Below are 15,535 nucleotides of genomic sequence, written 5' to 3'. Positions count from 1 at the left end.
TCTATTCCTAAATATAAGACGTTGCACTCTGTCACTCACATGGAATCTCTTGATGCACTCTGCTAGAACACAACATATGCTATGCTCATAGCTAGTTTCAGTTCACATCTGACTCACGTTTAGTTCTTGTGGTAAATAAATAAAGTAGCTCACTACTGGTGCCACCACAGAGATGTGCAAATGATAAAATGGTTGCAAGTTTTGATGCATGGGCTTTTTATCGCATGCAGTCTTAAAACTCTTTTATTTCTGTACTGATGCAAATACTGCTTGTGTAGCTATACTAGTGCTAGTTTTTGAAAACCACAAACTTGCCTATAGTTTGCTAATATGTGCTAGTGTAGCTGTACTGACGCAAATTTTACAACAGTATTTGTCGAAGGTGTACCAGAATGTTGTGCATTTTTATCGAGAATATGTTTTTTTTGTCTTGTCTATATTAACTGTCTATATGTGCTCGTATATTAGGGTGACATCACAGCAGGATATATCTCATGCAAGGCTCTGGTTCTTTGAGGGCCATAAGAAGATCTTGCTTTGTAGTGAGATCTCACTTCTTCCACGGATACAAGGTCATAGCATTTAAAAGGCCCTCCCTTGAGTAGCTCCCTTGAGTACTTTTTATGATGTGTGCTCTTGCTGCCGTTCATGAGCATGCACCTGAGTGTTCCTTTGTGTAATGTTTAAACTCATGCTTTTTAAATATGCAGATTAGGGGAGGACATTATCTGTCTTGACCCTGGGGTTTTCTTTTCTTTCAGCTTGTAAATATGCTCATTGAATCAGCAAATCCTAGGTGTAATGTGTTTTTTTCTCGTCTAAACCTCCTTAGATATGACCTACTGCTAAACTTAGTGCTGGATGAAGTAGTCGAGTCTGAAAGAGTAGGCTTTCTATTTTTTCTAATGATTGATAGTTTCTACAGTTAGAGCTTAGGATGAGAGTTATGACTTATTTGTTCAGCATAGAACATTTTGTTCTACTAAAATTTTGTCAAGGCTAACTTTGTACTAGATCACTGCATGGAGTACTAGATTACGAAAAATGCAGAGTTTATGTTTTCTTTAAACAGCATGATCAATGTGGCTCTTTTGCATTTATAAAGAGATAGTGTCCCTCCTTTCTTCTACTGTGTCGTGTGTAATAATCCTCATCTTGCAATTTCTACAGTGGCGTTTATCTAATGCATGTACTTGTATTGTCTCTCTGGACTGCTACTTAGCTTGGTCTCCCCAAGTGAAAGAAAGTCTTCATGTAGTCCTTTTGACATGAAAGAATAGTGTTACAAATCAAATTTTGTTCTGCTTATTCTGCTAAGGTTGTTTGCAATGGTTATACATATGTTACACAATTTTTGTTGCTGGCTAATCAGCTTTAGAGATGGTAACATGGTGCTGCACTCTGAGGATCATCTTATGACACACAATAAATTTTTGGTGTGCTCAAATTTTTAATTCTAGTGATAAGGAAAGATCCCACCTAGTTTGCTGGCTCTCTCACTTGAGTTGGTTTAACAGTAGTGGCCTCCTGACTTGTAGTTGGGTAGGTAGCTGAGAAGACTCATGGTGCTGGCTGGGAGCAAAAGTTTATATGCATGGATAATGAACTTGCACTAAATGGACACAAATAAAGAGCTGAGTATTAAATTAACTTGTACTAACTGGAAACAATATTCTGTATGGTGTACATAAATATCGAGTTGATAGCTGATCTGTAGTGACCCCTTTATCTACACACAAGTTTGGTTTATAGCAGTGTAGGGGTTATGTTACTACTGATGTGGTTTATGTGCCTGCTTTTAACTTTGCTGATTGAAATGGGCTGCTTTGTTTCAGAGGAGCGCTGCTGATCTGATGCTACGGGTTCTGCAAAACAACCCTGACATGTGGCTGCAAGTGGTGCACATCCTGCAGAACTACCAGAACCTCAACACGACGTTCCCTCCAAGTAAGTTTCTGCTCCTGAATGCCTTGTTGCAAATGTTTAGAAGGTAGTTTGCAACTGAATGAAGATTGATTGATGTCTTGGCTGCAGCTGGTCTTGGATTAGCCTGCATGTTTACATTCTGTCTTGACTCTGTTCATTCTCTGCTTGCCAGCCCTCGTAGACTCAATTTGTTCTGTAATAATGATATTGTGGTAGCTTAACATGTTAGAAACTGGGTGGTTTATTATTCTGCACTGAAATTATATATGATGATTTATTGTAACTTCTGTGTGTAATTGGGCTTGGTTTGTGACCTGTGTTGTTGGGTGCAATGAGCAGCGGAGGTTTCCCATGCCGAAATTGATTGGCAGTGGACGACTAGTCATTTTTTTCCATGACATAGTATTCAGATATTTGCATATGTTCAACCACAATTATCCCGTTTTCTCGTTGGATCCAATGAGAGAGAACAAGATTAGATTAACATTTATGTCCTTCCTTTCATGTGCTGCTTGTGCCTATCTTGACCTTGTCACGTTATTATGTTTCTAACTTCCCATGATTTATTATTTGCAGATGTTGGCCTTCATTCTTCATAAGTTGGGTGCACAGGAGCTCTAGGAAGAAGAATCCTAAAGAAAAACCACACCCAGCAATGCGTTTTAGCTCACTGGAGCTAGTTATGTGTTGTGTATGTTTAGTTGTATTTTATAGCTGAATACCAAATATGTACTATGTATGATTGTAATGTACTTTGCTTGACTGTTGTATGAAATATTATGCCTTATTGGCTCTTTGAATCAAATTATCTAATTGCACAAATATAGAACTGACGTGTGGTTCCCAAACAACAATTCTGGTAATTGGTTCCCATTTGACTATTGGGACCTACTTTAAAATGGAAAAGAAACAAAAGAAAACTAACAAGTGGGCTAGAAAAGGCTGAGGCCCAAAAAACGTGAACTGTAAAAGATTGTGGCCCAAAAAATGAAAGTCTGTTGGGCTTGGCCCATGAAGCTAACAAAAATTGACAGAAAAAATACACTAAATTGGCTGAATTAATGGGCTCAGCCCATATAAACACCCAATTGGACCGGGCCGATTCTAATTTTTGACCTTTTGAATTGGTCGTAATTTTGCCACGTCAGATTGCCACGTCGGATCCGATGTGGCCTGGGCAGACAGCTAGTGACCAAAACAAAAGGTCATGGGTTCAACGACCTTCTGTTTTGGTCGTAAACGTCTACGACCTTCTCACAGAGAAGGTCGCTATAGTCAATTAACGACCCCCAGCTTTTGACCTTATGTTTTTGGTCACAAAAAGGTCACAAATTGAAAACTTTGACCTTTCAGTGACCAATAGTGGAGGTCACTAGTTGACATATTTCTTGTAGTGAGGGTGGGGGCGTGCCCAGGGGGCTAGGGCACTCCTCCCTGCCTCGTGGCTTCCTCGTTGCTTCCCTGACGTCTACTCCAAGTCTCCTGGATTGCTTCCGTTCCAAAAATAACCCTCCCAAAGGTTTCATTCCGTTTGGACTCCGTTTGATATTCATTTTCTACGAAACACTGAAATAGGCAAAAAAAATAGCAATATGGGTTGGGCCTCCGGTTAATAGGTTAGTCCCAAAAATAATATAAAAGTGCTTAGTAAATCCCATTAAACATCCAAAACAGATAATATAATAGCATGAATACTTCATAAATTATAGATACGTTGGAGACGTATCAGCATCCCCAAGCTTAATTCCTGCTCGACCTCGAGTAGGTAAATGATAAAATAAAGAATTTATGAAGTGTGAATGCTAGCAGGTGCACAAATTTGATCAATGATAATTTCAGTCACCTTTTCTAGCATGATTATATGTCATAACATAACAACAATGCAAACATAACAACAATCTGCCAAAACAGTATAGTCTGTAAAGAATGCAAGATGCATCATACTTCCCTAACTAAAAAAATTATGAGAAAAATACTAAATTGTAGAAGATTTATCAGATCTCAATATGCAAAAGGTTTCAATATTATATCATTCTCTGACTTTTCTAGGGAATTTTTGCAACAACGGTAAACTTTCTATTTTGAAACAGCAACATGTATACTTGGGAAATAAGCATGGTAAAGGCTATCCTTGAAATTTTTATTGGAAATATAGATGCAAGACATTATTCTAAATAACATCAAGCAAATACTAACAAAATAAAATGACGCTCCAAGCAAAACACATATCATGTGATGAATAAAAATATAGCTCCAAGTAAAGTTACCGATGAACGAAGACGAAAGAGGGGATGCCATCCGGGGCATCCCTAAGCTTAGGCTCTTGGTTTTCCTTGAATATTACCTTTGGGTGCCTTGGGAATGCCGAAGCTTAGGCTCTTTCCACTCCTTATTGCATAATCCATCGAATCTTTACCTAAAACATGAAAACTTCACAACACAAAACTCGTAAGCTCCGTTAGTATAAGAAAATAAATCACCACTTAGGTACTATTGTGAACTCATTCTAAATTCATATTGGTGTAATATCTACTGTATTTCAACTTCTATATGGTTCATACCCTACGATACTAGTCAGAGATTCATCAAAATAAGCAAACAACACCTAGAAAACAGAATCTATCAAAAACAGAACAGTCTGTAGTAATCTGTATCATTCGAATACTTCCGTAACTCCAAAAATTCTGAAATAAATTTGTCTATTAATCATCTGCAAAAAGAATCAACCTAAAATCACTCCCCAGTAAAAAAATTCAGCTAATCTCGTGAGCGCTAAAGTTTCTGTTTTTTACAGCAAGATCACAAAGACTTGACCCAAGTCTTCCCAAAGGTTCTACTTGGCTCAAACACTAATTAAAACATAAAACCACATATAAACAGAGGCTAGATGAATTATTTATTACTAAACAGGAACAAAAATCAAGGAACAAAATAAAATCGGGTTGCCTCCCAAGAAGCGCTAACGTTTAACGCCCCTAGCTAGGCATGATGATTTCAATGATGCTCACATAAAAGATAAAAATTGAAACACAGAGAGAGCATCGTGAAGAATATGACTAGCACATTTAAATCTAACCAACTTCATATGCATAGGGATTTTGTGAGAAAACAACTTATGGGAACAATAATCAACTAGCATAGGAAGGTAAAACAAGCAAATCTTCAAGATTCTCAACACATAGAGAGGAAACTTGATATTATTGCAATATGTAGAAGAGCATGATCCTCTCTCATAATAATTTTTAGTAGCATCACGAATGAATTCAACCATATAACCAGAATCTAAAGCATTCTTTTCATGATCCACTTGGATAGAAATTTTACTACTCTCCACATAAGCAAATTTATTCTCATCAATAGTAGTGGGAGAAACTCAACGAATAAATATCATGTGAAGCATAATCCAATGGAAAATTAACAAGATGAAAAGTTTCATGGTTATGTTTATTCTTTATGGCATACGTATCATCACAATAATCATCATAAATAGTAGGCATGCTTTCATCATGATAAATTTGCTCATCAAAACTTGGGGGACTAAAAATATCATACTCATCAAACATAGAATCCCCAAGCTTGTTTCTTTGCATATAATTAGCATCATGTATATTCAAAGAATTCATACTAACAACATTGCAATCATCCTCATCATTCAAATATTTAGTGCCAAACATTTTATAGACTTCTTCTTCTAGCACTTGAGCACAATTTTCCTTACCATCATTCTCAAGAAAGATATTAGAAAGATGAAGCGTATGAGGCAAACTCAATTCCATACTTTTTTTTGTAGTTTTCTTTAATAAACTAAACTAGTGATAAAACAAGAAACAAAAAGATTCGATTGCAAGATCTAAAGATATACCTTCAAGCACTCACCTCCCTGGCAACGACGCCAGAAAAGAGCTTGATGTCTACTATGCAACCTTCTTCTTGTAGACGTTGTTGGGACTCCAAGTGCAGACGTTTGTAGGACTGTAGCAAATTTCCCTCAAGTGGATGACCTAAGGTTTATCAATTCGTGGGAGGCGTAGGATGAACATGGTCTCTCTCAAACAACCCTGCAACCAAATAACAAAGAGTCTCTTGTGTCCCCAACACACCCAATACAATGGCAAATTGTATAGGTGCACTAGTTCGGCGAAGAGATGGTGATACAGGTGCAATATGGATAGTAGATTTAGGTTTTTGTAATCTAAAAATATATAAACAGCAAGGTAACTAATGATAAAAGTGAGCGTAAACGGTATTGCAATGCTCGGAAACAAGGCCTAAGGTTCATACTTCACTAGTGCAAGTTCTCTCAACAATAATAACATAATTAGATCATATAGCAATCCCTCAACATGCAACAAAGAGTCACTCCAAAGTGACTAATAGCGGAGAACAAACGAAGAGATTATTGTAGGGTACGGAACCACCTCAAAGTTATCCTTTCTGATCGATCTACTAAAGAGTCTGTAGTAAAATAACACGAAGCTATTCTTTCCGTTCGATCTATCACAGAGTTCGTAGTAGAATAACACCTTAAGACACAAATCAACCAAAACCCTAATGTCACCTAGATACTCCAATGTCACCTCAAGTATCCATGGGCATGATTATATGATATGCATCACACAATCTCAGATTCATCTATTCAACCAACACAAAGTACTTCAAAGAGTGCTCCAAAGTTTCTACCGAAGAGTCAAGACGAAAACGTGTGCCAACCCCTATGCATAAGTTCACAAGGTCACTGAACCTGCAAGTTGATCACCAAAACATACATCAAGTAGATCACGTGAATATCCCATTGTCATCACAGATAAGCATGGCAAGACATTCATCAATTGTTCTCAAATCCTTAAAGACTCAATCCGATAAGATAACTTCAAAGGGAAAACTCAATCCATTACAAGAGAGTAGAGGGGGAGAAACATCATAAGATCCAACTATAATAGCAAAGCTCGCGATACATCAAGATCGTGCCAAGTCAAGAACACGAGAGAGAGAGAGAGAGAGAGAGATCAAACACATAGCTACTAGTATAGGCCCTCAGCCCCGAGGGTGAACTACTCCCTCCTCGTCCTGGAGAGCGCCGGGATGATGAAGATGGCCACCGGTGAGGGATCCCCCCTCCGACAGGGTGCCGGAACAGGGTCCGATTGGTTTTTGGTGGCTACAGAGGCTTGCGGTGGCGAAACTCCTGATCTATTGTGCTACTAGATGTTTTCGGGGTATATGGACATATATAGGCGAAATAAGTCGGTCAGGCGAGCCACGAGGGCCCCACGAGGGTGGGGAGCGCAACCAGGGGGTAGGGCGCGCCTCCCTGCCTCATGGCTTCCTCGTTACTTCCCTGACGTCTACTCCAAGTCTCCTGGATTTCTTCCGTTCCAAAAATAACTCTCCCGAAGGTTTCATTCCGTTTGGACTCCGTTTGATATTCCTTTTCTACGAAACACTGAAATATGCAAAAAACAACAATATGGGCCGGGCCTCTGGTTAATAGGTTAGTCCAAAAAATAATATAAAAGTGCTTAGTAAAGCCCATTAAAATCCAAAATAGATAATATAATAGCATGAATACTTCATAAATTATAGATACATTGGAGACGTATCAGCATCCACAAGCTTAATTCCTGCTCGTCCTCGAGTAGGTAAATGATAAAAGAAAGAATTTATGAAGTGTGAATGCTAGCAGGTGCACAAATTTGATCAATGATAATTTCAGTCACCTTTTCTAGCATCATTGTATGTCATAACAGTAGCTCATCTCATAAAACTTTTCATGATCAAGTAGCAAGCTATTCACATGTCAAAGCATAGACCATAAACTTTCTTGAAAACTAGCAAAATACTTTCTCAGTCATCAAACAATTGCAATTCATCTTATTTTCAGGAAGGGTCTATGTCAGAGCTTGGATTTAGCAAACTTCACATACTCAACTATCATTTAATCTTTCACAATTGCTAACACTCACGAGATATTTATGGGTTCAAAGTTTTAATCGAACACAGAGAAAGATAGGGGCTTATAGTTTCGCCTCCCAACCTTTTACCTCAAGGGTAATGTCAACAATAATAATTTATGAACGCCTACATCCAAGTGGATATATATATCCAGATCACCCCAACACAAAGTGCTTTCCAAAGGAAAAAATGTAAAAAGGAAAGGTGGTGATCACCCCAACACAAAGTGCTTTCCATAAGGGTAGAAGATAATAGTAAAAGATAAGCCCTTTGCATAGGGAAGCAAAGGTTGTCATGCACTTTTATGGTTGGATGCACAAAATCTTAATCTAAAAGAACATCACTTTATATTGCCGCTTGTGATAAAGACCTTTATTATGCAGCCCGTCGCTTTTATTTCGGCCCAATCACAAGTTCGTATAAAGCTTATTTTCTTCGCACTAATAGATCATACATATTTAAGATCAATTTTTATTGCATGCACCAATGACAACATACTTGAAGGATCTCACTCAATCCTTAGGTAGGTATGGTGGACTCTCATGGCAAAACTGGTTTAAAGGATGTTTGGAAGCACAAGTAGTGTTTCTACTTGGTGCAAAGAATTTGGCTAGCATGAGAGGGAAAGGAAAGCTCAACATGTTGGATGATCCAAGACAATATAACTTTTTAGATATAGGAAAACACAATTCATTAAGTTGTCTTCCTTGTCCAACATCAACTTTTTAGCATGTCATATTTTAATGAGTGCTCACAATTACAAAAGATGTCCAAGATAGTATATTTATATGTGAAATCTCTCTTCCTTCAATATTCTTTCATGAATTGTTCAAGTGACCAATACAATGTTTGCTAACCTTCAATAAATTTACCACCTCTACTTCTTATATGTGAAGTCGTTACTCCCCATGGGATAGGCATGTGAAACATATATAATTTCAGATTTATGATATTCAAATCATTCAACCATTTACTCTTAGGATATAAGTGAAGCACACGAGTAAATGACAAACTACTTCCAAAAAGATATAAGTGTAGATCAATGAGTAGTTAAATAATTATGTAGCTATGTGAGGACTCTCTCTCATTTAAGTATTTCAGACCTTGGTATTTTATTCAAACAGCAAGCAAAACAAAACAAAATGACATTTCAAGGATAGCACACATCATGTGAAGAAGCAAAAACTTAGGTTCAACCAATACTAACCGATAATTGTTGAATAAGAAAGGTGGGATGCCTACCGAGGCATCCCCAAGCTTGGATGCTTGAGACTTCTTGAAATATTATCTTGGGGTGCCTTGGGCATCCCCAAGCTTGAGCTTTTGTTTCTCCTTAATTCCTTTTATATCTCGGTTTCCTAAATCTCGAAAGCTTCATTCACACCAAACTCAACAAGAACTCATGAGATAAGTTAGTATAAACCAATGCAAAAACCTTATCATTTTCTACTATAACAAATCACAAAAATTATTATTCAACATTGCATACTAAATTCTATGTATATTTATTACTCCTATCCTCAAAAAGAATCATTAAACAAGCAAACATATGCAAACAATGCAAACATAACATCAATCTGCCAAAACAGTATAGTCTGTAAAGAATGCAAGATTCATCATACTTCCCTAACTCCAAAAATTATGAGAAAAATACTACACCGTAGAAGATTTATCAGATCTCAATATGCAAAAAGTTTCAATATTATATCATTCTCTTACTTTTCTAGGGAAATTTTTGCAACAGTGGTAAACTTTCTGTTTTGAAACAGCAACATGTATACTTGGAAAATAAGCATGGTAAAGGCTATCCTTGATATTTTTATTGAAAATATAGATGCAAAACATTATTCTAAATAACAGAAAGAAAATACTAACAAAAGAAAATTACGCTCCAAGCAAAACACATATCATGGGGTGAATAAAAATATAGCTCTGAAAGTGCAACTATCCCTGGGTGGTTTTGGTAATTCCTAACAAAATATAGCTCATTGAGCTAATGCTATTACAAGGTAAATATTTCAGGAAAGCTCAATGATTGGCATGGCATGGATGAGAAAAGTGGACCCCTCAAAATGCTAAGGACAAAAGGATTGGCTTAAGCAAAAAGCTCAAGGTTCTACATTTACTATTTTAGTGATCCAAGATCACATTGAGTCTATAGGAAAGGCCAATACTATCAAGGAGGGATGAGGTGTTGCTTAATGAGGTTCTTGATCAAAATGCTTAGTGATATGCTCCAAAGCGCTCAACTACTTTCTCACATCCACCTATGACCTAAACCAAAAGTCAAACTCGACCCCACCGATTCTTTCTATCCGGCGCCACCGAGTTCAGATGCCATAGCCACTACCAAAAACCCTAGGCAAATCGGTCTCACCGATAGGGATCTCGGTCTCACCGAGATGGGATTGTAATCTCTCTGTTTCCCTTCGTAACGTTGCAGTCTCACCGAGATGAGCAATCGGTTCCACCAAGATTGCAATGTAAACTCTCTATTTCCCTTTCATAACGTTTCGGTCCCACCGAGATGAGCGAATTGGTCCCACCGAGTTTACCTGACCAACTCTCTGGTTAGCTTATTACCAAAATCGATCTCATCGAGTTTGTGTAATCGGTCTAACCGAGATTACGTTATGCCCTAACCCTAACCATATCGGTCCTACCGAGTTGCATGTCGGTCCCACCAAAAATCCTAACGGTCACTAGATTTGCTAAATCGGTCCCATCGAGTTTCTCAATTCGGTCCCACCGAGATTGGTAAGTTGTGTGTTATGGTTAGATTTTGTGTGGAGGCTATGCATACCCCTCCACCACCTCTTCTTTCATGGAGAGAGCCATCAGAACATGCCTACACTTCCAACTTACATTTTTTGAGAGGGAACCACCTACACTTGTGTTGAGGTCAAGATATTCCAATCCTACCATATGAATCTTCATCTCTAGCCTTCCCCAAGTTGCTTTCCACTCAAATCTTCTTTCCACCAAATCCATATCCTGTGAGAGAGAGTTGAGTGTTGGGGAGACTATCATTTGAAGCACAAGAGCAATGAGTTCATCATCAACACACCATCTATTACTTCTTAGAGAGTGGTGTCTCCTAGATTGGCTAGGTGTCACTTGGGAGCCTCCGACAAGATTGTGGAGTTGAACCAAGGAGTTTGTACGGGTGTCGGGGGAAACTGATCCACGAAAACCTATGGGGCCGGCGGACCAGGCCCCTTTCGGTTCGGTGGGGGGCGGAGATAGCACGAAGAGCGGATCGAGGTGAAGCACACGAGCAGTTTACCCGGCTTCGGAGCTCTCCGGAGAGATAACACTCCTACTGTTGCTTGTCTGGTTGTATTATCTTGTGTTCTTGCTCTCGAGAGAGAGCGTGGTGTTTTCTGGGCTACGAATGAATCGAAGCGAACTGTCCGAACCCCCTCTACGTTGTGCATGGGCCTCCTTTTATACGCTAAAGGGGTCACCGACAGATGGCAACGCAGAGGAGGGTATAAACGTAAAAAGTAAGGTGGTTGGTACAGTTGCTTGTACAGTGCACCCTACCTAACCCTGATGGCAGGGGACAAGGGCATTAAAGGCCCGTCTGACTCGCCCAAACAGTGCAGAAAAGGACCGTTAGGGGCGCCACCGTTCGCCACGATGGCGATCTTGTCAGCTTCGCATGCCACTGCGCACCGCTGGCTGCACAGCCTCCCGCCACGCGCGCCTGGAGAGGCCCCCAGAGCGACACATTGGTGGATGCGCTGGAGCACGGGCACAGAGTGGCCGCCTGCCACGGCAAGCGCCTTGCCGCTGTTGTTATCTTGTCGGTTCCGGAAGCTTGTCGCTCTCCAGGCCTCGAGGTACCTTGGTTGGTCTTCCCGGCAAACTCCTCTTGCCGGGGCCTTGTTGCCTTGCCGGGGCGCGTGGCGCGTCGCGGCAAGTTCCTTGGAGTGCCTTGGTTGGCCTTCCCGGCAAGCTCCTGTTGCCGGGGCCTTATCTCCTGAGCTTAAATACTTTGTTCTTGAATGGTTCCAAGGGAACCATGGAGGATCTTGGCGTTCGCCCGGCAAGCCTTGCCGCGGGGTGCTGCAACTACCCGTGCACAAGTTCGGGGTACTAGGGTACCCCTATTCTAGTACACCGACAGGAGCCCCCGGGACTGGGCCAGACACGGTGCCGAGCGCTGTTGGGCCAGGCCCAAGACAGGGCACGGGCACACGCGGGCTGGGCCACACCGAATCTCGCTCCGTATCCACCACGCTCTCCCATAACGGCATGCGTTGAATGCGGCATCGTGGGAGAGATCGTGGGTGGTTGTTTATTCGGAAGGGCGAAACGTCCGCCCCGTCCCTCTTTATAAGCAGAGGAAACAGGGGCAGTTCGTTCCCCCTTGCTGGTTGCTGCTACTTCATCTTCAAGAAACTCCGCCGCTCCCCCCTTCTTCTCGAAGCCGAGAGAGCAGCGCTCCGCCCCCCATTGCCACCAGCATCACCAACACCGTCGACCTTCCCCACCACCTCCGCCATGGCTCCGAAAGCCGACAAGGGAAAGGGCGTGAAGTCGGCCGAGGCGCAGCGGCTCGCGGCGCTGCGGAAGGAGCGGGCGATCTTCACCCCCCAGCTCGGCGCGAAGGAGCTGAGGGAGTACTTCTTCCTCTTCTGGGCGACGGAGACGCGGGCGCATCCGCGCACGAGGGTACTCCCGGCCGCTACTTCGGAGCTGGCTCCAAACGGGTATCCGTTCTTCACGCTATTCTTCTACTGCGGGCTCTGCCTGCCCTTCTTGGAGTTCTTCTGTGATATTATGAACACATATGGCTTCCGCCTCCTTGACTTCGCCCCCAACGCTGTCCTAACTATGGCAGTTTTCGCACATTTGTGCGAAAACTTTGTCGGAGTCCATCCTAGTGTTTCCCTTTTCCGCCACTTTTTCATACCTCGGGTAGAGAGAGGAGAGCCGCTTGCCGGAGGGATTGCCTGGATCTCGAGAGTCGGCAAGAAAGAGGCGTACTTGGAGGGTGAGCTCCGCAGCAAGTGGGAGGAGTGGAGAGCGGAGTGGTGCTGGATCGTTGAGGAGAATCCGCAGCCCTTCACCGCCGTGCGCCAAGCTCCAATAGTGTGCGGCAATTAATGGAGCAATGTGTCCCCAGAAGATGAGAGGCTGAAGATCGCCATCACTAGGATTCTTCGCCTCAGGCTTGCCGGGCTCACTGTAGGTGCTGTCGGGGCAGATTTCCTCCGCCGCCGCATTGCCCCCCTGCAGGAGAGGGGGAGGCCCGCCTGGGAATTCAAGAATTCGGCGGACATCATGAGGCTACGGCCGGGCCTCAACTACAACTTCACCGTCCTGGAGCTGGATGCGATTCTTCTGGAGTTGTTCAAACGTGACCCCCAGTACCCATTCACACTGCCGAGGGGCGTAGTTCCTTTGTGCAATAACTCTTCGCTTGACTGGATCCGCGCCATGATGCCGTTGTGCGATTCACGCGGAATCGTCCCAACTTGGCAAGAGCCTGCGGATGACATTGTGCGAGCGTTCTTCGACACCTTGGAGGAAGTGCCGGTCCACGCTGACGAGCAGAAGAGCCTCACCCATGACACCACCGACGAGGAGCTGCAGCGCATCACCACTAGGACGGAAGAGGTTGCGGCCGCAGCTGCCGCGGGCGCGTTCAGGTTCACTGTGGAGGAGGCGGAGGCTGCAGAGGCGGCAAACCTTGCCGAGCGCGCGGAGCTCATTGGCGAGGAAGAGCTTGCCAGTTCTGAAGCCGAGCCGAGCGAGGCCGGCGAGGAAGAGCCCGAGCACTCAGAAGGCTTGCCGCAAGCGTAGCCCCCGGCCCCGCCAAGAAGGCGTCTTCGCAGGGCTGCAGACGTAGCGGGGCGGCAGCCGGCTCAACAGCCGCCAAGCCGTGCGACATGCTCTACCGCGACAAGTCATGTTGCCGCGGGAGCGCCTCACGCAGCAGCGGCAACTGGAGAGGGATCTTCCCGGGCCACCGCCACCGCCCCCGCCAAGCGGGCAAGGGACCCTACTCCTCCGCCTCGACGCACCAGAGGGGAGCCGGACTTCGATCTTTCCACGCTCAGCTCCAACGAGGAGGAAGAAGAGTAAGCTTCTTTGGTGCTCTAATAGTTCTTCAATCTTGCTGTTTTTATCTTGTATCTGACTTGCTTCAATCTGGACTCCTTTCTTTTCAGGACGCTGGCCCAGAGAGCGGCGAAGAGGGCCAAGGCCGCGGTGATTGTCATCGAGGATGACCCCACCGTGTCAGTAGGTGGTGGGTCCGAGGCCACCTTGACGGACCCGGCAATCACTCCTCAAAGCAGCCCCCAGCGCAGCCCTCAGCGTAAGTTCATAGTTTAGCCTTCTGCTGCTGGGCGCGCTTGAGTGCTTCTTCCTTTGTTGATATCTTGCTTGTTGATTTGTGTAGGAGCAGAGCAGCCACATCAGGAGCGCCCGGAAGCTGGTCCCGAGGTGCCATCTGCTTCGACTACGCCGCCAAGGGAGGGGTTCCCGGTAAGGGAGCGCTCTCCGGCAAGGGAGAACTCTCCGGCAAGGGGCAGCTCTCCGGCAAGGGACGGCACCGTTGATCCTGCGGCGACCGAGGCCGCAACTGCAGATCTTGGCACAGGTAATCCACTTGCCCAGAAACTTTCCCTTGGGTTCTTCTTCTTCTGATTTTCTTCTCCTGGATTTTGGATTGATCTTTCTCCCTTCTTCGTTCTTCAGACCCATCTGCGGCTGAGCCAATGGAGACAGAGGGCGCCGGCGATGAAGGGCCCGGTGTTGACGAGGCCGCCGGCGAGGAGGCCGCCAGGGCTGCCGCCGCAGAAGCCGGCGAGGGGTCGGGCGATCGCACTGACGACCCTGAGGCCGCAGGAGTGCCAGGCGCTGCACCGACTGCCGATCCCTCTGCTGCTTCTGCGGAGCCGGGCTCCGAGGAGCCCTAGCCCGGCGCCTACTTGAATGCCGGCGACGGTATCTTCATCAAGCTACCCTGGGCGTCGAGCTCCAGGGCGCCGGTCGAGGGGGAACCTTTCGACGGGGAGGTGCTCGCCTCTGTTGGACTGTCGTTGGTCGACGCGCCCAGCAGCAGCAGCGGCGAGCCTGAGGAGGAGCAGCTGCTGCGGAAGCTGCTGTCACTCTACCGCGCCCGACAAGCCAAACTAGCTTCCCGAGAAGCGCTTGTCGCGAAGGCGGGAGTTGACATGGAGAAGCGCGCGGAGGAGCTCCGGGGCCAAAATCAAGAAGCTCTCCGGTCCCTGGCGCAGGAGCGGGAGCGACTCGACGAGGAGCGCACGACCTTCCTTCTCGAGAAGGCCGACGCTGAGGAGGAGCAAAGGCTGGCCGCCGAGAAGCAGACCGTGCGGGAAGGTGAACTAGTGCAGCGGAAGGCCAACCTCGACAGCTACGAGGAAGAGCTCGCCGAGCGCGAGCAAGCACTTGGCGGGGCGCTCAAGGAGGCAAAGGACGCTGCGGCAATTGCAGAGGCCGCCAAGAAAGAGCTGGAGGAGAAGGTGGCGCAGTTGGAGGCCAACATTGGGAAGAGCGGCAGGAGCTTGCCGCGCTCAAGCGTGAGCGTGAGAAGGATGCTGCCACCCACGGTGAGCTGCAAGGTCTTCTCGCTGATAGGGGCAAGGAGCTCAGCGCCGCCAAGGATTCCAAAGCAGAC

General features: G+C 44.7%; 1 long non-coding RNA gene across 1 annotated transcript; it reads left to right on the top strand.

The window, feature by feature from the left end:
* The first annotated feature begins 474 nt into the window (after positions 1 to 474).
* On the top strand, positions 475 to 2,683 carry LOC119341026. Its single transcript, XR_005164818.1, has 3 exons — positions 475 to 572; positions 1,836 to 1,947; positions 2,503 to 2,683. It is a non-coding gene; the product is annotated as an uncharacterized LOC119341026 (long non-coding RNA).
* The last annotated feature ends 12,852 nt before the right edge of the window (positions 2,684 to 15,535 follow it).

Source organism: Triticum dicoccoides, chromosome 7B (genome assembly GCF_002162155.2).
Source record: "Triticum dicoccoides isolate Atlit2015 ecotype Zavitan chromosome 7B, WEW_v2.0, whole genome shotgun sequence".
Lineage (NCBI taxonomy): Eukaryota > Viridiplantae > Streptophyta > Magnoliopsida > Poales > Poaceae > Triticum > Triticum dicoccoides.
This window is presented reverse-complemented; position numbering and strand designations above follow the sequence as displayed.